Here is a 24,044-nt window from a genome sequence, read left to right as displayed (position 1 = left end):
ATTAATAAAACGTAAGGAAAACAGTGGAAATACATTAATCACGAGACAGAATATATCATAAATGCACCTCCGATTACGTAACGAGACGCAAATGTTATGTTTACTGGCGTTTTTCTCAATTTCCACGCGCAGACGGATAATAAAGGACGGAGATAAAACAACTCGCTCCAATCGCATACAAAAGAAAGAGATGGATATAGTTACGCGCAATCTGTGCACTTTAACGTCTGCGCAAGCGCACTGCTGAAAGCTCTCGCTGCTCGCGGTTTGTCTTCAGTTAGTCGTCTTTTAAAGCTCGGCGCGATCGGTCGCCGCGTAAGTGCGTGGAGGGATCAACGAATTTTTACGTAGCGCAGCTAATGATTGTGACTGTGTCCAAGTGATTTGTGTCAACTTTTTTGTGACGATTTGTGTGACAAATAGACATATTGAAAGCTCTTGTGACATTTGTTAGGTTGCGGATATACCCGGCGGAATTGTATTCGTTCCCAGAACTTGGGTAAGCTGATTTGTGTTATTTTAAGATATAATTAAATATAGACTGCCAGCATTTATATGAAAACATAATTAGTTTCATACATTATGAGTCAGTGTTCCCGGTATTGTTTTTTTGGCTTGATTAGATAAAGTACCATCTTCTTAGAATTTTGAATTAATTACATATGTGTATGAAATGGTGAAACAATTAATTAATTGACTATCCATATTCAATTAATATAAACTTACAACTGAAATTATGCTAGAAATAAATATGAGGCATAGCATTGTTTTCTTTAAAATAAGCACAAAAATCATTACATTAGAATAAATTATGTGTAGGTAATATTTTATTTATAATTTATAATATAAAATAAAAAAATGTTGAGAAAATTGTAACAACGAGAAACTTTAAACTGTTTACAGTGAAGATATGAGTATTATATTTGCCACAAATCAATATTTATTAATCTATTTTCTTATTGAAACAAATGTTATAGCCTAACTATTTTACTATTTATTAAAAAATATCACAGCTTAAAAAATAATAATTCAAACATTTTTCCCGCCAATTTCACGCGACTGCGTGTGCGCAGAAAACGCGAAGCGGCACGATGCAAAATGAAGCGAACGCGATGTCACTTCGCTCAATATTTTCGCGCGAAGTAGATCATAGATGTGGTTTAAACGTCCACTGAAATTTACTGAAAGACGTCGTATGCCGTGATCCAGGAAAATTCGCGCGCATGAAAGGTATAGCCACCGTATCGTACTGCCTCGCATTCGTTTTAAACCGCTCTTGTAAGCCGTCGTGTTAAAGTTAACTCAATTTTAACAGACTTCAAAATTTAATAAAAAAATGTATACAAAAAAGAAAAGACAAGCAATAAATAAGCGTTTACAAAAGCCATGTCCTGGCGGATGATGTTCAATCGGGAATCGAACCCGTGTCCCTTTTAGCATTCACCCGGCGCTCGGCGTCCTAACGCGTAACACGTGGCAAACAATGTGTTTTTGTTACTCATTGAATAGAGGATGGGATGGAGATGTGTTCTTCCTATAATTATTGGGAATCTGTCTTTGAAAGATATAACATTTAAATAAACTAATTATACGAAAAAATGTTCCTACTGATGACTGTATGTTTATTAATGAATCAAGCAAAAATTGCTTTAGGACGCCGTCTGTAATCGAAATTTACACGTAAAAACATTTGTGTTAAGGGTAATCATTGCATGTATCGAGTATGAAATTGCAGCAAAAAATATTCCTTTAAAAAAGACACGCTCTTTAGATATCTACCCGTTTGTATATTATTGTGCATAATGTTGCAGAAAAAATAGCAAAACATTATTGAAAAATGTGGCGTTAGACCTTCAATATAATGTTCAACAAAGATATTTGGCGCCAATACTCAAATAAAAATCTACTTGAAAATATTTTTAACATTATTTGTTTTATCCTCAGTAAATCGGGCTAGTATGATTTTTGCTTTCGTAAATAAACACAAAATATTGATTTTAATAAAATGAATAAAACCAATTTGTATAAAATTAGCAAAACCAACACATTACATATACTATATGTCTAATGTCTATATCTCCGGTACAATGAGCACTAAACAAAAAGTTCACAAAAATCTTTATAAACAATAGCATCTCCACTCTTCCGACCCATCTCTATTCTTTCCGGTGTAACGTGCGGAACACGTGGTTTCGGAGGTACAAGCAAAAAAACGAACAGACAGCATTACAGTGATGCTGCCCTTAATCTGATGCTACCTTATAACAAAACATATGTTTTAATGGAGATGTAGCTATTCTTAATTAGCTTTCAACTTTTATTGAAATAAATAGTTTGGGAGATTTATTGCTGATTGCATTTTGCTAATAATGGTTTTTTTTATTAGGATTGTGTATATTAGATTGGTTTTGTCTTAACTTAAAAACCATACACATATTATGTTACAAAAAAGGCTTTTTTTTTGTAATTAATTACACTTCGACTTTTCCATAATTGGCTAACTTAATTTGACATTGTTGCAAATAATAATGCACGCAGAATCCGTTAAATTTGTAAGAATATAGTAAGTCTAACGTTGGGACAATCGGCCTGATAACATTTCTTTGTTAAAAAGAAATCTGATACTTATATTTTTTATTTTATAGGTCCAATGTACCATTAATTCAAAAGATTTGGTTTTCTGTAGTAATTATTTATGATTTGCAGATGTTTGACTTTGTATTCATGATTACAATGTTTATAAAACCCTCGCGATACAGGGATTACAACACGTAATACGACGCGGGAGTCTTTTGCAAAAAAATGTTTGAAAATTTCGTTAATCGGTACCAACGTTAGTGATAATTATAATATATAGAAGATAATTATAACAAAAAAGCTTTCGTCTGCTATATACCTAATATTTTCAATTTATTACATAAAATTCAATTTTATTCGTGCATATATTCTTGCAGAAAATAACTCTGCTAAAAATGTCAATTGTATGTATTGATCTAATTTCAATTTCATAAAATGTCAAATAAGTGCCAGGCGTATTAAACCGTCTTCGGCTTATTGCAATTTATCTCCATCCTTATTTCATAATATTTATTATGACTAACATGGGATTAAGATAAAGCAAGAGTAATCCGGGAATAACATTTCAAACATCTGTTCTTATCAGACAAAGAAAGTATTTTATCTCGCACATCCGATTTGACTGATAAATATTAATAATCTTCAAGGTGAAAAAACAATTGAATATTTCAAAGTGTTTTTAAGTCAGAGGTGTTTTTATCTGGCTTCTGCTCATGACCTCTTGACAATTTTTTTGGAGTATACAGTATTCTATGCGCTAATATAGTCAAATTACTATTTTTTTCTGGAATCTGTTCAATAGTTTTGGAGTGATTGATTAACAAACATTCAAACATGTACCTAAACTTTCGTATTTATAATATAAGTAAGTGTAAAACATGGATGTGAAAATAGTATAGTAAATATTAAAAGTCAGGTGATAGTTAAGACGAAAAAGTGTTTACTTTGTAACTGAAAAAGAAATCTCGTTCTATACGCTTTCCCGCTTAAACGGTTAAATCAATTGAATTGAATAGAGAGATTATAAGAAAGCGCTTCTTATTTCAAACTTAAATACACTACGCTTAACGACAGTAGCCTTTTCTACGAAGTGCTAAAGATTAATAGCTTTTTCTTTAGAGAATTCTTAAATTAAATGTATTTTTGATACTAGGTTCTGTGCAGGTAAAGATTTCCCGGGGTAACAAAAAAGAAGATCATCAGCTTTGACGGGATTGAGTGCTATACATTCAAACTATTTTTTTTTTGAGATTATAATGTTAACTTGTGTAAGATTAGTAAGATCATATTAGTTTCTAATTTTAAGAGAAAAAAATATTTCCGATATCCTGTACAGGCTACATAGCAGATGCAAATGAAATTTTGCTAGGAAACCTACATTTTTATCTTAATCAACTTGTAAAAGATAAAACAGTGAATCGCGTAGGAAGCTAATATAATAAACTAATATCTGCAATGAAACGCGATCTTTCAGCCCACGGCGCTATTTAGTACTGAAAAATGTTAAAGAACAGATTGTTATAAGTATTTCTGTAAAAATGATTTAGGTTCATTGTTATTTAGGCTTTTGAACTAGAAATATATTTATGAGTTACCATTATTTTGAAGATAATGTATCTTTGTTGCGCCGAGAGAGAATACTCTACCTCTCTCGCTCTTTTAAAAACAGTATACTTTTTATTATATTTAGTTGAAATTATTTACACCTGTTAGATTTTACTATTAAAGCCTTGATTATTTTTAATTCCTTTCAAACTTCGGTATATTTTACTGATAAGATAATTAATCTACACCTACATATATAAAAGCTGTTATTAATACTATTTTCAACCTTATTTTGGTGCTTGTATACATTTCTTTATTCTGTGCTTGAACTATAGAAGTTTGTTTTTGATCCAAGAATTGAAATATCTGACTAACTCTATAATCCCCATATCGGTTCAATAAAATGGTAGAGTCGGATAGACGCAGTTTATTCACATGCAAAAGTAAACTATGTTCTATCTAAAAGAAGCTACCAGTCAAACACAAAATTCTTCGAAGTAATATTTTTTACATCGATCGTAACAATAAAAAAATATGAACGATTCTGAAAACTGTAAAGTTTCAAAGCGAGAGGAAGTTTGAATTACTTCGAATCAAAGATGAATAGCAAATATAATAGCGTCAAGTTTGCAGAAACTATGCGGTTTGGTTATATTTTGTATGTTTGTGGCTCAATGTGTTAATACTTTTAAAATGATAAACCCTTTTAGATGTTTTTCAACCTAATTTTGTTATACGATTGTTGGTTACCAGGTTTTCTAATTTTGATGGATGATGCATCATACATATATAAAAAAACGCCTTTTTTCCGTAGAGGTAGGCAGAAACTAAAAAACGACAATAAAACGACGACGAAATGCATTTACTTATAGTCGAAAAATAGTATAAAAATAAAATTTTGAATTGTCCCTAAACACATCGTAATTTTTTTTCGTAGTAAAGAGAAATAGAAACCACAACAAGGTGACTATATTATCAATACATAATGTCTAAAGTCACATTAACTCACATTTTAAAACAAATAAAACGTTGTACCCACAATCATTTATTTGTTTTTACAAACTAAGCATCATTAAAGTTTCACGTTACGCCTCATAAAAGTCGCATTTCAATCATTGTTGAACTTTTGACAACAAATCAAGTGTTTTATATTCTTTATTATAGGTGGCGCTACGAGTTCGTTGTTTCAGAACGATATCTGTCAAAAGTGAAGTAAAATATGGTCACATTAGCCTGCACCCACGCGCACGATTAGACACTGGAATTATTGAGAAAAACGTCTATTCTCGCACATGACTCAAATAATGGAAGTTTTATTATTAGTCAATGTTGGCATTTTGTGAAGAATAATTCGGTGTATGTGATACATTTCAGTGAAAAGATTCGACTATAAGTTTAACTAGTTTTTATAATTATTAAGAACGCGAAAACTTCAGAATCAGACGAAAACTATTCACGAGATTTCGTCAAATAGTAATTTGATTGCAATAGTGTATATCGTTAACAGATTACTAGCTAGCTAGTATCGCGATTCTTTACCGCTATCGACTATCGACAACAGGCAAGCAGTCGAGAAATTTTGGATGAAAATCTAATCAGCGGCTCTAGCGGCCGTTGTAGGAACTATATTTCCAGTACATTTTAAATGTCAGAATCTCTATACTCGTTAGTACTGTAGACAATCGAGCTACCAAAACCCAACGGCGGGTGATATGGCAAGCTTGAGTCATTGAATTATTTTAATTGGAATCCGCTAATTTTGTAAAAGCAATATAAAATAAAGACTACATTGAATGTGATAATCCTGACTCACTATAAACAAGTGAGTGACCCGTTTCGAATGTGACTGCGAACATCATTGAAATGTTCTCATTCATCACGAATTATCTCCAGTTAGGAATTAGGATCGATGCCAATAATCGATTAATGTTCATATCGATAAACGCTGCATCGATGTGAAGTGATGTGCGTCAATCGATTGACGGTGGTTTTATTCGATGCTTGTTATTGGTTATTTATTGTCTTGTGTTTGGTATTAAATAATCTTATCTTTAGTATAATTTGTTGTACGGAAATTAGATAGATATCGACTGAGCAATATTGATACATTTTACAAACGTATACTTCATATTTGTTCAGAAATAGTTCAGTAGCACGATTTTTCTAAATTTCTTAGTATTCTAATTCCATAGTATTGTGTAATGAGAAATCTTAGTTCCTGTGGCACCCGGTTGAGGGCCTGATCAAGTATTCATAAAAAAATTGACAATAGTTATAGTGTATTTAATAATAGGATATCGATAGTTGGTAGTAGTAGGAAACAGTATTGGCTAGTGCCAATAATCTACTCGCAGTCTTTATAAATAAAATATAGCTTGAGTATCTAGTAAAAAATAGTAGAAAACTAATCAAATTGACGACATTAAATTAATTTGAAGAGACAAGAATCCGTAAAGCTATATAAAAACATTGATGTATCGGCGGCATTTTGAGTGAGATTACTGAGTCTAACACCTCGACGTGTTATTTATTATTCTAAATTAAAACTAGATGGGAAAGTGATTGCTTGTCTGTTTGTTATGTCTACATCGCTTGGCGTTTCATAAAATTTTGCACGTCGCGTCAAAATATATCTGAAATTTAGCAATGTTTTAAAAAATATTACATTGATAGTACTTTGGTCTAGTTTCTTTTTGCAATCCTCACACAATAAACGTTCCAACCGAAAGTTACTAGAGATCCTAAAGTATAATATACCACCCGCGCTCATTGCATACAAGTCTTTCTTCTAAATTGTCGGATTGTAGTCCCAAGTCTATTTTGATAAATAGTCTTCTAAGTAATCAATCTTACTCTTGATTTTTTGTATAAGTTTCCTTATGTCTTAGTTCACAAATGAGAGTATGCTTTTGCATTTAAACATATTATTAAAACTGTTGATCTCAACAATATTTGTCTTTTTAACAAACCAAACTTTGTGGTACGTTTGTTCCTATACTTCAACTGACAACTAATAAACGGGTAACCAATTCAAAGTATCAAAACGTGTAGGCAATATCAATGAAGTAGGTCAAGTGCGAGTCGTCTAAAATACCACAGAGTATCAACAACATTAGTCACTTTATCAATTGTCTGTATGATTTAAAATAAAAAATAAACTATTCTATTTTTAAACTGATTTGATGTGGTCATGCGAATCCTATAAAATTGTTTCTTTTAAGTAAGACTTTTGCCCGATATCCGCGAGATAAATTTTGGCCACTTTGAATCAGTTATCAGAGATTATCTCAATAATTACTACTAAGTATACCAAAATACTACACTGTATATCGTACTTAGTTCTAGATAACGCAACAGCAACTAAATGAATTTGTTAATGTTTATTAACATTATTATATAACAAAATGGTATGTGTTTTAAAGTGCTTCCTAATGTTGATGAAAGTATTACTGTATTGACTATGTAGCATCTTACAGAACAAAATAGAATTACAGCAATTCACATTGCAGTATTGCGGCTTTTGTACAACCTCTAAACCAGATAATAATGCTTTGCTAAACTTTAATACTGCATTGAAAAAATCTCAAAACATTTTTTATTTCAGACTAAAAGTAAATAAAGACACTATAGAAAGATTCGAATGCGTTTAGTTACAAAATCTATGCCAAGAATAACTCTAAGATATTTCAACAGATTTCGATTTCTGCAATCCGCCGCATTCCTGAACGAATCTCCTATAGTTTCCGCACGAAACATCAATAGGAGTGTTGCCAAATTGCACTATTGTTTTCCTAGTATTATAATTTTATTACACGGCTCGTTTGGGATATGATTTCTTAGACTTTGTTACATTTTGATGCGTAATTCCTGTACTATTGGAGGAGAATCAATAAAATTTAGTTTGCGGATGTTTCATGGCGGAAATAATAGAGAATTCTGTTTATTTATATATCATGTGAGAAAGTTTGCCAGAGCCAATTTAGTTTAAGCTGCCTTATACTGCAAAGAGCAGATTTTCAGCTGTTTCGATACAGTAATAACAACTTTATAAGAACCATAATCCTTTCTAATTTACAAAAGAATCTGAGCTGAAACACCAATACACCTTAAATTTTAGCACCTGTTATCAATTAGTACAATGGTTCCTTTCATCACACTTATATCAACTTAATCAGCCTAAGTTAACTAACTTTATACTGAAAGCACTTTAAGCATTGCAATAAGGTTTAATTTACAATAATTATACGTAAAATAACAGTAAAAAAATACAGTACGAAGGGCGACGGAATCAGAACACTGGCCGTATAGAATACAGAAACCAAAATAGAACGCGTGTGACAATGAAAAGAACTAAATACAAATTCAAATTGGGAATTCCGTTCGTGTGTTGTTTTTTTATGCCGTTTGATGTTTTTTAGCGATTGATGTTTTCGAACGGACCACCCCGCATTGACATTATTTGTACAATTTATTGAGCATTTTGTACTTGGAATACCTTAACATACCCTGAAAAACGTCTTATGTCTGGTAAAAGAAGTCACTGATACTTTATTTTGACGAACGTTACATTAAGTGCGGTTTTAATGATCTAGATAATGTGCTGGTCTAATTTTAGACAGATGCTTACTCTATGAGCGTTTATAAAATTAGACGGAGATCTTTGAAGGAATCCTAAATTTATGTAATTCCACGTTGCAATCTCCTTTGGCTAACGTCCTTTTGTCAATCAGAGAGACCCATTATATCAATGGGATAGTAATACAAAACGAAGAGACGTAGGAAATTTGTCATATTTTACTGGGTATGTTGCCTTATATAGGTATCTATGTACAACTATAATCTATAATAGGTATATACTATGTGGATTTCAGCTTAGTAGTAGCTTTACCTGTTCATAGTATGTCTCGACCTAGGAATCAAACGCAAGTTCCCGTGGTTAGCATCGTATACACTACCGCAAGGAAAACACAAAATGCAGTATGGGACAGTGCTTCCAATATTATTATTCAAAATCAGTATTTTATTTCACCGCACTTCACAATGTACTAGAACATTCCATATTATGTAACACCATTGAATAAACAGGATGCACCTTGAATTTGAACGCGTGGTCCCAAGTTCAGTAGCCGGGTCGAGACGCGATCTGCATAAGATGAGCATGCCTATGGTCATCATCTAAGTTATGGTTACGTCATACGCCATGACTGTATACCGTATATAGTGATGGAATTCTTGGTACCTTTATTAGTAAGTATAAGATACTATAAAATCAAGGTACTACTTTCAATCCGCGATTCTAAAAAAAAATCCCATGATAGCTAATAAAAAAATATATGCTGCTTCCATTAATAAAATTATTTTTTACCCGTGGTAGTGATTTTGGAGATAAAGACTAAATTATGTATATTTAGTCTTCATTTCCAAAACCAGTATTTTTTGTGCTACAATTGCTAAAGTAACATTATTTAGTCATTGTAGCTCAAAAAATAGCCTGATTTTATTTACAAAACTAGGCATTAAATATCAGCAAACTACAAAAAATATTTTAAAAAAATGCCGTCTAAAGCGGATATAACAGATTAGTAGTATTCAAAATTTAAACATCACTAATGTACAAGTTTCCCGCCAACAAGGAAGCGTCCAATATATCATTATGCATATTATATAAAAAGCCCATCCTTATGCGGCACGTGTTCCAAGCCTATTGGAATAAAACTAATAGTCGAACATCATACATACGAATTAGGAAAAAAGTAAATTAACATTCAAGGTAATACAATGAACCCTAGTTTTGAAGTCTAGAGTCCTTGGGATAAGATTTAATGCAAGGAAGTACGACGGTTTCCTTTGCCACGTGTAGCAGAAATACTTAATAGGTTTTCTGCAGGAACTAGGTTTTTTCAAGAGGTATAAATCATTCTCTAAATATATAAAAATACAGTCACATACCTATAAGATTTTTCACTAAAACCCGAAAACTACTTTTCTAATAAGTACTAAAATTACATTAGCAGCGTTTACTGATAGTACGATTCACTTTAGTCCTAGCGATATGGTGTCAATAATATAGAAAATCTTGTGAACTAAGTATAGTTGCGGGAATCATTAAATCTTTTCAGCCCATTTCTACCCTGTATGGCATAGGCCTCCCCCTCAATACTCTACTTTTTGCAATCCTGTGATTGAAATGATAAAACAAAAAACTTATTCAGAGCATTTTAATTAATCTTACTGGATTGAGATCACAAATACCACTTATTCGTTTTGCATTGCAATAAAACTGTAATAAGCTCGGAACATAGCAAAAACATTACTGCACAGATAACATATAAAACTATGCCATAGACAAGACTCTTAATTAATTCCCGCGCAAAAAGACCGCGCGTTTAGTTTATGCGCTGAATTTTTAACGAAGGGAATAAATTATGTTATCTTTCTTACCTGAGGGTACAAGACTACTATTATAATTTTATTTGATGACAGATAAATACTAGTTTTTAAACCATATCGAATGGAATATCATGGATGCATATCTACGCACGTTATATTAATTTATGAGGGTTGAGATATCAATTGCGTGATATGAGATGCAACTGAAATGAACAAACTTAAAGCTTTACGTATTGCAAATTATAATACAAGACAGCTACATCTGTGCCAGATTTTCATGCCGATTTTATCAATAAATTCTAGAGGTAACTTTGAGTGTATAATTTTTAACTTTAACCCAGTGTAATTCGAGCGAGCGCGGTAGATTGCCCAATTATTGCAATGTATAATACTTGTTGATACGTACTGTTACCGATCACGGCTTCGAACAAGACCTTCGCTAATCATATGTATGAGATAAGCTCCATATACATCTGGCATTCACTATCAAGTGCAACAAAATACATAGTTTGTATGCAAGATTGTTTATTAACGTAATTTCTATATTTAACCGGTCTGATGTAATGCTCTGAATATAATGCTTATTATTAGATTTATTATAGTTCTGGATTCAATGAGCTAGATTAGATAAATTGCTGCTTTATGGAATTTATATCTTAATGGCTGGTAACTGACTGAAAAATGGACGGAAGATTTATTTAATCACATATTAATGATCTCAGTCGAACTTATATTAAATGATTGCAACTGTGAATTGTTCTATTACGTCAATTCGCGCTTAAGCGACTTTAGAGCAGGTAATTTTATGCGTTCCTTGCAAAATTTGGCAAGCAGAGTCACTTAAAAAGAATTCTTATTTAAGCTCATTGGTCTGATACGAATAAGTGTTCAACCTATTTTAATCTAAGCAACCAATCTTCTGATTGCATTTTGGGGCTAAACGTTTATAAATGTTTTTAGTCTAATCCTAGTTGCACGAGTTTTGCCTCTATGTTCTTTACTGAGCTACCAGTTACCAGTACCAGTTTGCCAAATATATTAATTTAAGTTAGTAGTTTAGACGTAAAACTTGACAGGCAACAGTTTCATAGTATTTGCCTGGACTAATAAGTGTGGTCGCAAGGATCTGATACACTTCATATTCTTAACATAAGTTATTTGTATCCCCGACAATATGCCCTTCTCTCATTCATGAGTCATATCAGTATATTCCCAAGCCTAGTACTCATTCACTTACATAATCTAAGGGCACGTCTAGATAGTAGACCGTAATAGGTCAGCTATTTCCGCCGGCTTCATAGCTTCCTTGTGGCTACGGTGCGCGAATGATAACGCTTATTTGACGTGTCACCGTTTTATGATTTAACGGCTAACGCTTAGACTAGAGAATAAGCGATAGCGTGTGAATAACGCTTATTGTAGAATGACAAATAAATGTATGTACCAGTTTTTTAATATTTTTTTCTAAAGCAGGGTTTGTAAGAATGATCATTGTTTAAGTTAAGGGAACTGTAAGGACGGTAATGAACCGTTCCTGTCGCTCCGCTAAAATATTCGCCTGCTACTATTTTTTCTGTTTTCATCAATTTTAAGTTAATATCAGAAAAATATTTAATTTTGTAGTATAGGGAAAACGATGGGCACTGTGTTAAAGTAAAAATGCTTAAATATTGTACTACGATTTTGGTCAATGTTATTCGCTTTCGCTTATGCTTTGATCCTCTTTGCTTTCGATTGACATATCAGCTCATAAGACATGCATAAGTAGACAGCGGACATCGGACAAGTAACTGTTACTATGTAGTGGCTATAGACTGTTTTATAATCAATATGGACATCTCAACAATACAATGTTAGGACAGTCTAGATTTGTAAATAGTATAAAAGGAAAAGTAATTAGAAAGTTTAAGGTTAATTTTAGGCAAAGTAAAATAATGGTTTTTTGCCATTATTCCTTTTTTTGGTGTTGACTATTCCCTACGTGAAGGATTGTCCAACTTGTTTATTATAAAACTGATATTCTAGGTATTGACCTCACTACCTACCCTTGCTACGTGCTATCATACTACAAACTAGACACAAAAAAATCTTTAGCATCACAGCAAAAAAAAATGCATTACAATCCATAAAAATACTCTATCAATAGAACTCAAAAATCTTTCAATACCGACAGAACCAAAAAGCCCTTACTATAAGTACAATATCCAAAGGTCACACCCTATATGTGTGGTCAGAGCACGACCCCATAAAACTCACATAAATGTCCTTCCATTCTTTGTCCCTCACATTTTGAGTTAGTACATGTTATGTGATACTTAATGACGTTTGTAACGGTATTTGAGTGTTTCAATATAAAAGCTTTTTATGGACACTTGGATAAATAAACTTTAAATAATACTTAAATAGGTAGTATGTATAGAGTATGAGAGTTACGGCTTGTTTGTCTTGATAAGCGTAACAAAAGAAATGCTTTGTTGCTGAAGAGTTTGTTTGTTTGAACGCGCTAATCTCAGGAACTACTGGTCCGATTTGGAAAATTCTTTCAGTGTTAGATAGCCCATTTATCGAGGAATAGGCTATATATCATCACGCTACGATAAATAGGAGAAGAGTACGAGTAAAAAATGTTACAAAAACGGGGAAAATTTTGACACATTCTCTCTTAGTCAGCTAGTATATTAATAAAGGCAAGTGAGGCGTAGAGAGACGAATACGATTGGCCCGGAACAAGCTTAAATATTGTAGAGTACTTCTATGCAAAGAGAAAAAAAATCAAGCAAAAGTCTACGATGTACCTATTAGTCTTCGTTTATATCTCTTTGGTTATATTATAATTCAAAGAAATCCTTAACGAAAGCTCATAGGGAAACTCCGTTATTATGCTCATAACTGAATTTAATAACCCGTATCCTTGCAGATTTCCTATAGAAACGTGTGTATTCGAACTTTATGCCTATTATATAAAGGTTTACAAGTTTTTATGTTCCAATATAAACTGATTCTTGTTAAATGACGCAAAACTGTCGTATGGACGTCAACATGTTGTACTATTCATTTTTCATCTCAATGCTTGCGCACACGCCGGCGGCGGACGAAATAAAATAATTAATTATCTATAGCATCTACTACATACCTAATTTTGTTACCATTTAAATTTCGACTTACTAATGGCAATCCCTTTATTGAACTATCATCACCTATGTATTTACCAATTAACCGGTAAAGGGTTGATTATTATAAAAGGTAGCTTATTTTAGACCTCAACTGTCATCATGCTAAATTTCAAGTGTCCAGCACTTTTGCCGCGAAAGCGTTAGTTTTTAGTATGGAAGGAAATTCTATTAGTATGGAGATATTATATAATTATTTAAGTATTTATTTTTCAATGTGAATATATACTTAAGATAAATCCTTCCGAGTGTTCAAAATTCTCGTCTGACTCCGGTGCATACTTAATATGTCTTATGTTTTCCCAATCTTTTACGCAAACACAAATAGTGAACTATTTTCGCTCGGTTCCCAGATGAGTGTGGAAACATTAATCATAGTAATGTACTAATATCCTGTAGTTCAATCAACATGATTCATTCACTTTCAAATGTGTATGAAAATATTATGACGACCCGATTGTGCGGGAAACAAAATTAACGCAGAAACCAAGGCTATTTTTAAATTCATAATTTGACGTCATGATCTTTTTGATAGAGAGTTGGAGAGACTGAATGTGGTGTGGCCTTTGCCTAGTTGGAAAAAAATCATCGAAAGTGTCACTTAAAAAAACTGTAAACATTAATATCGTAAAACATTATAAATGGGTTCGAACATTAAAAAGATCGGTTGAAAACTATACCAATTGCCTTGACATATTGTGTTAAATTTAATTCTGTGCTAAGTTTCAAACGTCAAGTTCAATATCGAGCTAATTTCTTATTTGATGCATCACATCACATTAAAATTAAATGATATTTATGAAGCCACAGTACGAAACTAAGATGGATTTATAGCTTAATCTAGAGCAGGAGATAAATCTACATAATTCAATAAAACAAAAACGGTCGGCGATTGTCTCAAATCACATGAGTGCAAGCATTATCTTCGATTGAACGTCTACAATAAAATATTGAGACTCCCAGCTCCGAAACGGTCATGTTGCGACATTAAAAACTCAACTTTACGACTTAGGAGTTAAAGTTCAAATTTGAATGAACAGTAGTGGGTACTAAGTGTCATTCGACGTTCCGAATCGTAAGTGAGACGCAATAAATTTCAATTAGTGTTGTCAACAATGTATATGACATTGTCTTACTGTCGAGATTTGGCTAGACTGTATGACCGTTGTCTTTGCCGTTGCTATGGAAGAAAAAATAGGGTGTTCTCAGAAATATGAATTGATTCTTGTGATGCAGCGAAAAGAGATAAAATCTTGTTTATTCATTGAAGTTAGGAGGAAAAAGGGTCTATTTTAGGAACGGAGTTGAGAATCAAGTACCTGGTCTACTTAATAATTTATAGAAAACATTTAATAAGAGGTAGTCAAAGCCAAAGATTATCGAATTACTACACATTTTGAAACTCGCTTTTTCTGTGAAATTTAATTAATCGTATCTTCTTATGTACAGACGCTCGTGTTCGTTTAGTTTCCTGAGTTCGTAAACATTTGTATTCCTTCACACATTATTTTTAAAACTGACTATAAAGTACATCAATTAGTTATTCCCTTGCATTGTAATGGCTCTCATTAATACCTAAGTTTTTCCTTAAATAGACTTTACTTCACGATAATGCATAATACATTTCAATTAACTGATGGTACATTTATATTGTCTTTAAGTGCACAAATGAACTAAACAAGCATACGCATTGATACTGTTTTACTAATTAGTAAATTGGCAAGTGATTATTTTTTTTGAGATACTGTTTCTTATCTGGAATATGGAGGGATGTCGACTTTGATCGGGAATTTTGGACGGCGATAGAGCTTTTTCCTAGCAATACAGGAATTATAGCAGTAAAGGGACACACTAAAAAAATTAAATTTTATTTGAGATTTTCGTAAACATTCGCACTCTTTCGGACATTCACTTGTCGCAATTGCATATTGTCATTGTTAGATCTTTCAAAGGTCTCCATGACAGCACTAGTGCATAACGTCTACTGTCTATTATCCAACAAAAAGCCCTTAAGTTCACGTAAATGGCGGACGTTTGTCGTTTTTTTATCGATTTATATGGAAATAAAATTGTTTCATTGGAATACGTTTCGCAATTTATTACAAATCTTCGTATTATGTACTATTGTTTAAAAGAAGGTGTTTATTTATTGTCAAGTTATTTATTTGTGGATAAAATGTATTAAATAAAATGGTGGGAATTTATTATATTGGTTGTTTTATTTTATTGTCGTATTGCCACATTTACAACGTTAAATGTGGCAACTGGCAATATTTTTGCTGTAAATTATTAAGAGTATTTTTATTCAGTTTTTTATTTGAGTAGGCTGTAGGGATTTTTAATAAGTAGATGTGACATTTTGTAAGCGTAAAGTGAATAACTAGAATTGCGAAATTAGGTTAAAGGACAACAAAACCTCAAAACACAATAGGTAGGTCTTCAATGATGAAGAACTAGAACACTATTAGTACTTTACCAGCATGATATATACTTAGGTACCTGTAGGCCTGAAACATTCGAAAATAAACTATACTAACAATTGATCATCCCAAATAATATCCACTTCACTCAACAATACATTCAATTACATAACTAAAAAATAACATTCATATTCAACATAATACTCGATTAATATTTCTAAAGCATCAGGAATCGTTCCCACTTCCTTGTACGTGAACTGCGTTTATTCGAAAATTTCTCGTCCTATTCCAACTTATGCGAGATCCTGTGTGTTAGAGCGAGAGGTCCGAACGTCTTACTGCAGTCAATCATCTATATTCGTGGTAGCTTGTGGAATATTATCGGTGCTTCCGGTCTCAGTCGTTGACTTGTGAAAGGTACTACTTTGACGGGTTTATTGATGGAATTGGTTTCTTAGTATATTATGCTGATGTACTATAATATTTTTGATGTAATATTTTCAAGACTGGCTTTTGTTTCAAGCTTTAAGTCGAATATGGGTAGACACGGGATGTAACGCAATTATGCTTAATTGTAACCGTTTAATATTGTAGACGAGCTGAGAACTTTTTAGATTAGCAGTCTTGTTTGTGAATATGCCTATGCCTGGTAAGGATTTCCTTAACATGGCCTACGATTTAGAGAAAGCATCTGAAATATCAAAGACAGTAGTAACATTATTTTGATTCCGTAACCTAATTACGGGAAACGACTCTACCATCAGCGCTGGTGACATAAAATCGTCCAGTATATCAAAATTTAAATACTTTGTTTATGTTGCTAATGCTTTCAAAATAATTAGAAAATAATATGCTTTTCTGGAATTACTTGATTTTCAAGCATTGTATACGTAACTGCTTTTTTCCGTAGTATTAAAGCTTTGTTAGATTTAAGACAAAGGCGCCCTTAGATAATCGTATTAGTTATTAGTTACAAGTAAGACTTAACTTTAAAGTCCTTCAACCCTTTCCCAAGAAGATGTCTTGACAAAGAGGTTAAAACAAAAGCTCTGGGCACTTAGCATCGAGTGGTGTCTGTACATTGTGCAGTACAATGAGACCGCTACATCGCGCTATCTTAACGTTTGATGTACTGCAGAGTGGTCAGGCGTTGCGTTTGATAGGGGCTTGTTAATAGATATAGGTAGGTTTGTAGAGTATAGTAAATAGTAGTCTTATTTACAGGATAAATAAGAATATTTTCCATAACAGTAAGTTCTAGAAACACAATACGGCATCAATATAGACGCAAGAAAAGATATTTGTTACTTGTTATAAATAGAAGCTTTTTCCATCAAACATTGACTTTTACATGAGTAAAAGTAGCGTAAAAACCTTTCTATGTTCAACAACTATTTTACTTCAAAACAACCTTAATTCCGTCGCAACAAGGATTTGACATACAAATTTCCGATACATATAACAAACATATTTCAAGTTGCTCCACAAACTCAATAATGAATAAAGTATCTTTAAATACTTTTGAACAGAACAGCTCTACAGTTTTTAGTAACGATCACAAGACGGCTCGTAGACTCCCCTAATCAAATCCAGACGAGTCACTTACTCGGCCATCATGTACCAACTTATACAATAATACATGTTCTATACGCTGGCTTTACTCACTCTCCTTCCTTTATGGATAGCGTGAAACCATGAATACTGATCATGGGATACTACAATAGAAATACTAGAAAGTAATTTTGTTGGCACCTGTCTGCTTGTATAATTTAATAACTAAACGCTTTTAAAGTGAAAACAGGATGCTCTATTTACTTAGTTTTGAAAATGATATTTTTATACATTTCCAAAATTAACTGTAATGTACAACTTTAATCGGCATTCATTGTCAAAAAAGTGACTGCTACACTTCTATTACTAAGATTGTCACACGCAAAAAATATTAAGAATGTTTAGAAAAAGTCAATTTCGTGTTTGTTTATACCTTCTATTTGCCATTGCAAGGAAATAAGGTTTGTGAAGTAAAAGATAGTTGATTAAGAATAATATAATTTATTGTTACTAATATGAATTTAATAATAGCTAATGATTATGATCATCAATCAATCATCATTTTGATTACTCAGGCACTATCTAGTTCTGATAAGGTAATCTAAACTAGACCACAGAAAAGCAATCACTACTACTCAATTGTGGTCATCTAAAGGTGCATACAAATTAGAGCATTCCCCTGTAACCATCCGTTACCATCGTGAGAATGTTGGCCCACAATGTTCGGCGAAATGTTTAAGTCGTGTGACAATACAGCGAACGTATTAAACATTCGCCAAACTGTTCACATTAGGACTCGTCATTGTTTTGATGCAAGTGAATGTGGGTTATTCCCAGTTAGTAGAAGTGCCTGACTGTCTGTTGTGCTGCTTAGTTAAAAATGGTTAGACGTAAAGGAGTGGCAAAACGCTTTAGAATTTCCCTGTTTTTCTATAGAAGGTTTTAATAACTCCAGTGCATTTTATTTATTGTAAAATATATTTTACTACAAGATTATTTTTCTTCCTGAATCCGGATAAAACTATTTTCCACTTTCTATCAAGATTTCTAAACCATCTTAGTACCGTCAATATTGAATTTCCGTATAACTTCCGTATTGAATAATCATTCTGGTACATTGAATTTTATCTATAAAATCTCAGTACACCCATTTTGATAGTCAAACCCACTTAGTCACCTCGTTTAGTAGAAAGACACCCCGTTAAAGTACTAAAGAATTCCAATATTAGCATCGATTAACAATGTACTAAGTGCCACGAGTCGCGAGATAACACACATACATACATAATTAATTAATTGCTTCTATCTATGATAATGTATAGTAATGTATTCTTACTAGCGGTATGCGGTAGCTAACTAAGATAAGATTCACGATAGCACTCATAATTATATCACGTCTTGTGAGATGTGTCGTTTGTTCTAGGGATGCTGCTTCACCTCGATTTTGTTACAATTTTTAATTCTTACCAAGGGGTATCGTGTTTTAAGCTAGGTAACTGGGTTGTGGAAGTCCGATAGGCAGTCGCTTAATGTAAAATACTGATATTCAGCTACATCCGGTGAGACTGGAAGCCGACTCTAACATAGTAGGAAAAGGCTAGACTGATGATGATTTAGTACCTGTGGAATCGTTTCTTGCTGTTAGACGGAATTTCTGCCTCTTCTTCTACATAAGTAAAGTCACGCTTTTACGCTTAAGGATAGGCAGAGACTAAAGAACGCCACTAATTGTATGTGTTTTTATGTATGTTTTTTCTTCTATTTGAGTCCGGGCGTTAGTGAATTCAGTTTTAGTAGGAACGAATTTGTTAATAAGTGTTTCTTCTAGACCTGCCGTTTACTAAGCAAGAGCTTTTATTTGCCAACGACAACCAACTGGAATCTAAAGTCATAGTTCGATCTGTAACCATAAGAAAAGAATTCTTATTCTTTACTCATTTAAATAACGGGCTATGATACGATGTACACATTACACAAAGAAACCAATAATTTTGCATCTAACCGTGTCACATATAAATTAAAACAGTTGGTTTACTGCCAGACAATAGTAGTCGCGTAAATACCTCAGTAAATAGTCACTCACTATTTACACATAAATATGTAAGTACATACATACATATGAGATTCTCATCATCAGATGGACAGAGTTGAACTTATACGATTAGGTAAATCAAGAAAGCTTCTGCAAATGCACTTGCTGGTAAGTTAACGTTCAGTGGAAATATCAAAATTACGGATTAACCAAATTACTGGACAATCTATATGGGGTGACTGTTGTGTAATTGAAAGTTCGAAGACATTCATGTTTTAACTTTGATAATAACCTGCAATAATGTTTTATAATTGACACTTTATCTTTTAACAGAAGTTAGGCTAAAACATGGATTCTCAAACTTTGGAATAATTTTGGCTCGTATGACAAAGTTGTAGACAATCAAAATACTTCGGTAAATAACTACAATAAACAATAATTTAACTGACAATTTAGCAGTTTCTTCATAAGAATTAAATATGGTTTGAACAACAAACATCTGGTAGTTCATTAACAATACGAAGAATATCATGTGAACGTATTTTGTAAATGTTAACATGTTTACTAGAAACTCAACCGTGGACGTACTATGAGAATTTGTATGCGCCACGGAGAATGCTAATGATGGACATCGCATCTCGTCAGGGTTGACAGCTGAGATAAATACCTTATTTAAAGTCTAGACCAGATCAATTATGTTTTCATTTATTTACCATACTTATTTGTAGAATTACCTGAAGAAGTGCTCGTTCTTTGTTATATTTGTTTACCTATTACGTAAGGCTGATAATGACTTGATAAAAAAATACTGAAACAAAACCGAAAAGTACTGATGTTATGAGGAACTAATTAAATTTGACAGACAATTTGGGTGACACAAAGCAAAAAGCAAATAGAAAATTAAAAAAAATAAAAATTATATGTATGATTTACATACAGTCAAAAATTCTTGCATAATTTAACCTCAACGCATCTCATCACGGCTTAAAATCCTTTTAAGTCCTGTTCGTTGACATCCCTGATCAAAACACGTATAATTCGTTGCGCGCCGTGGCCGGCTCACGTTACGTTTGTAAGAATTAGGACGTCCCGTTTGAATTCGTTTCGTACGTGATTAACTAATGTTTTGTTTGATTACATTATTTAAATTCTTTCACTTGCCTTTGGACAAGACTGAGAAGAGCAAAAAAGGACTCAGACTATGCTAAAAAGCTAGGCACATTGACTAAAGAATTGAGGATTAATGTTAGTCAGTCAAGTCATACTAGTTATCAATAACAAAAAAATAACTGCATTTTTCGAAGCACATAATAAATTAATAAATAAAAAACAATTGCCACACTAATCCAGAGTAAGATGTACTAAAATTGAAGTTCAGGGAAGAGGAAAGTTCAACATTTACCGAGATTTGACTTTGGCTTTTGTTTAATGTAGAGTCTATTAGCACAAAGTGCATAAAATTTGAATAGACAAAAAAATGTATAGTACATTCAGAACAAGATTTTCTAACATATATATAATAGCAAAGCTTTGAAATAACGTTAACAGATTAAACATAAAGATTAAAGTTTTTATTCCCACAATAAATTCCCATTGCAATTAATACCAATCAGTTCACACGACAAATTACCATTAAAGGTTCTTATCAGACCGAGGTGTTAGCACCACCTATTGTTTGTTTATCTTACACCAAGAGGAGGTATCACCAGCTCCTATTGTGTCCTTTACGTCAGTGTTTCTCAACGTTGGCCATTATAGGGGTTGTGTTTTTTTTCACCACAACTTAATTATTGTAGCGATTTAAGGGACTTTCTGGTTTGGTCTATTGTTTGAAATATTTTGTTTAACATGTCATTGTTTCCGTCAACGCGGCTATAGGGATATGTAATTTATAAAATCAAATGTCATCTATGGATAAGTCGATACAGCAGTATCAAGGGTTTTGTGAATTGCGTCACTGCATAATATATTTTCATTAAATAAGTTGAATATCAAAGTAAATATCTTGGTATGCAATTTTATTATTTATTTTGTACTTGTAGTAAAAATATTTGAGAAACGCTGCCTCAGATACGTATCTGTCGCTTGACATTCGTTTCGAACGATCGAGTAGTGAGAAGCATTCGGAATAGGGCGGTGGCTTCTGAGAACGCCAGTTTGAAAAATGTGTCGATACGCGTAAAGTATTCTGTCATGTGTGTACTGAATGGGAGATGAGGCTTTTGTTTTGTGTGATTTACTGGGATTTAGGGATCCTTGGGTAAAAAAACCTTCAAACTATAATAGAGTTGTTCTAGAGCTACAAGTGGTTTATATTTTTTTTCCTTTATTTAGAATCCTGTAGGCAGAAGGTTTAAGGTCCCTGGGCAGATTCTATGATGGGTAAAATGATTGCAGTCGCGACTACGACGCTGGGTAGCTGGGTATCGCTAATTCCATAACGAACATACGATACTGAACAATTTAAGTCTAGATTTTGTTGTACGCAAAACTTATTTGTAATGTGTAAAAAAAGTGTAATTACTTTTTATGTCTCAAAAAAATCGATTTTATTATTTATTTTCATTAAATCAAACCTTTATTCATACTTTAACCGTTAACCTATATAACACTATCTATCAAAACAAGCTCCCCAAAACAAAAGCCACTATTTCAGTGAGGTCAACGTCTCGCACTTAATATGAAGAGTTTTTAGCCACAAGTGGGTCATGTATCTGAAACTAATAGTCTAAACAATAGACCACTGTACAACGAGCTGTATTGGATAACAAGCCTGGGGGAGTGGAGCCGTTTAGAGATGTTTTTCAATGTTATTTAGGGAGTGGAACGAATCACCATCGAGCTAGTTGTTGAGTAACTAATGTAACTCAGAATGTAATTAAAATTAATTTATTACAAGTTCATACATACTATAATCCGAAAAGACTTTTCCCCGACCTAATAATACGCCAGATTTAATGCAAATCATGCTAAGCTTCCTTGAATTTTCCTTGATAAGGTAACATAAGCTGTTGTAGCAAGATAACTGATGGTCAACTGGTTCTCATACTCTACAACATATCGTATTAAATATTTAAAAAAAAAACTCAATAGCTACTACATGCTATCGTAGAATATCGCGCTACGGCCACTACAGATCATTCAATGTGAAAGTTCAAAAGTCATGATAAAAAAACGGCAATCCTGGCGGTTTTAAAAAAATTGCAATGGTAAATTATTTAATTTATTTCGCTTCATGTTAAGGCAAACCTGTATTATTTTAAGTACGCATTTAATTATCATTTCACTAAGACCACCAAAGCAGTTAAAATAATAGAGACACATAACTCCAGCAGTTAATCGTTTGTCACAACTTGTGTGGTATTCCTTCATCCGTCTCGAATCGGTTCATTAACTATAGAGCCAGGACAAACATACAAACATACATACAAATATATGTGCAGTATTATGGTTCGGTCATCTGAAATATCTCAGTTCGAGTGAAGTGCATCGTACTGCGGTCACAGCTCTGTCTGATGTTTATTTTTGATTTCAATCTGCGTCTTAGTTATTTTGTTTATAAGAAAGATTTTGTAAAAATGTGTTGTTCTACGGAAAAAACGGGTTGTAAACTTTTCTTTCCTTTAGACTTAAAGTATGTAATATAAAACAATTGTTGCGAATTCCTTAAATATCAAAATTATTTTGGTCTTAATCGAAGAATGACAAATGTTTTCAATCTGAGAGGATGTCCGCGATGTTAGGCAGAAAATTAAATTAGTGACGGTTTTTTATGTAGGTAAAATGCCCAGACCCTCGAAAACTAGAAGTAGACTTTACTCAGCTACTGATTAATTACTTAGATTACGTAAAATGTTAAGCATCTTCGTTCCTTTTATTATAATGACGGTGGATCTCCAAGTAAAATACTGTTCAAAGTCTCTCACCTTCGAACCGTGAAACTATAAATAAACCAATTTGCCACTAGCCACTATATAATCTGTAGTGATTACCAGACGAACGTAACTTAACGTAACACAAACAAACTATATTTCGCCAGTCTCTATATATAACACTTACGTGATACGCCGAGAGGCCGGCTTACTACGAAAATTGTGGGTTTTCATTGGAAAATTCAATTGTAACTATGTAATTATATGATTTATAACCTATGTTTACTATGATGCGTATGTTGGTTTTCGACACAAAATGGATGTGCTAGTCATCCATTTTGTGTCGAAAACCATTAGGCAAAAAGTTTGGGTATCGAGTTTTGAGCATAGATAGTAATCAGTTTATATTAATATACTACTGTTAAGAAGCTAATGTACTGTCGGCATATTTTTATTATTGTGAACAGTTCAAAGATAAATCACACTA

At 32.8% G+C, this 24,044-nt stretch overlaps 1 protein-coding gene across 2 annotated transcripts in view; it reads left to right on the top strand.

Annotated features, from left to right (window-relative positions):
* Positions 1-280: 280 nt before the first annotated feature.
* htl (heartless) overlaps positions 281-24,044 on the top strand; it is an 89,279-nt gene continuing 65,515 nt past the window's right edge. For both annotated transcript variants that reach the window (XM_076128433.1, XM_076128434.1), the window contains exon 1: positions 281-499. The gene's annotated coding sequence lies outside the window, so the exon portion shown is untranslated. The remainder of the gene's footprint in view (positions 500-24,044) is intronic.

The sequence above is a fragment of the Anticarsia gemmatalis genome, chromosome 21 (assembly GCF_050436995.1).
Source record: "Anticarsia gemmatalis isolate Benzon Research Colony breed Stoneville strain chromosome 21, ilAntGemm2 primary, whole genome shotgun sequence".
Lineage (NCBI taxonomy): Eukaryota > Metazoa > Arthropoda > Insecta > Lepidoptera > Erebidae > Anticarsia > Anticarsia gemmatalis.
The sequence above is the reverse complement of the archived record's forward strand: the minus strand, read 5'-3'. Positions and strand labels throughout refer to the sequence as shown.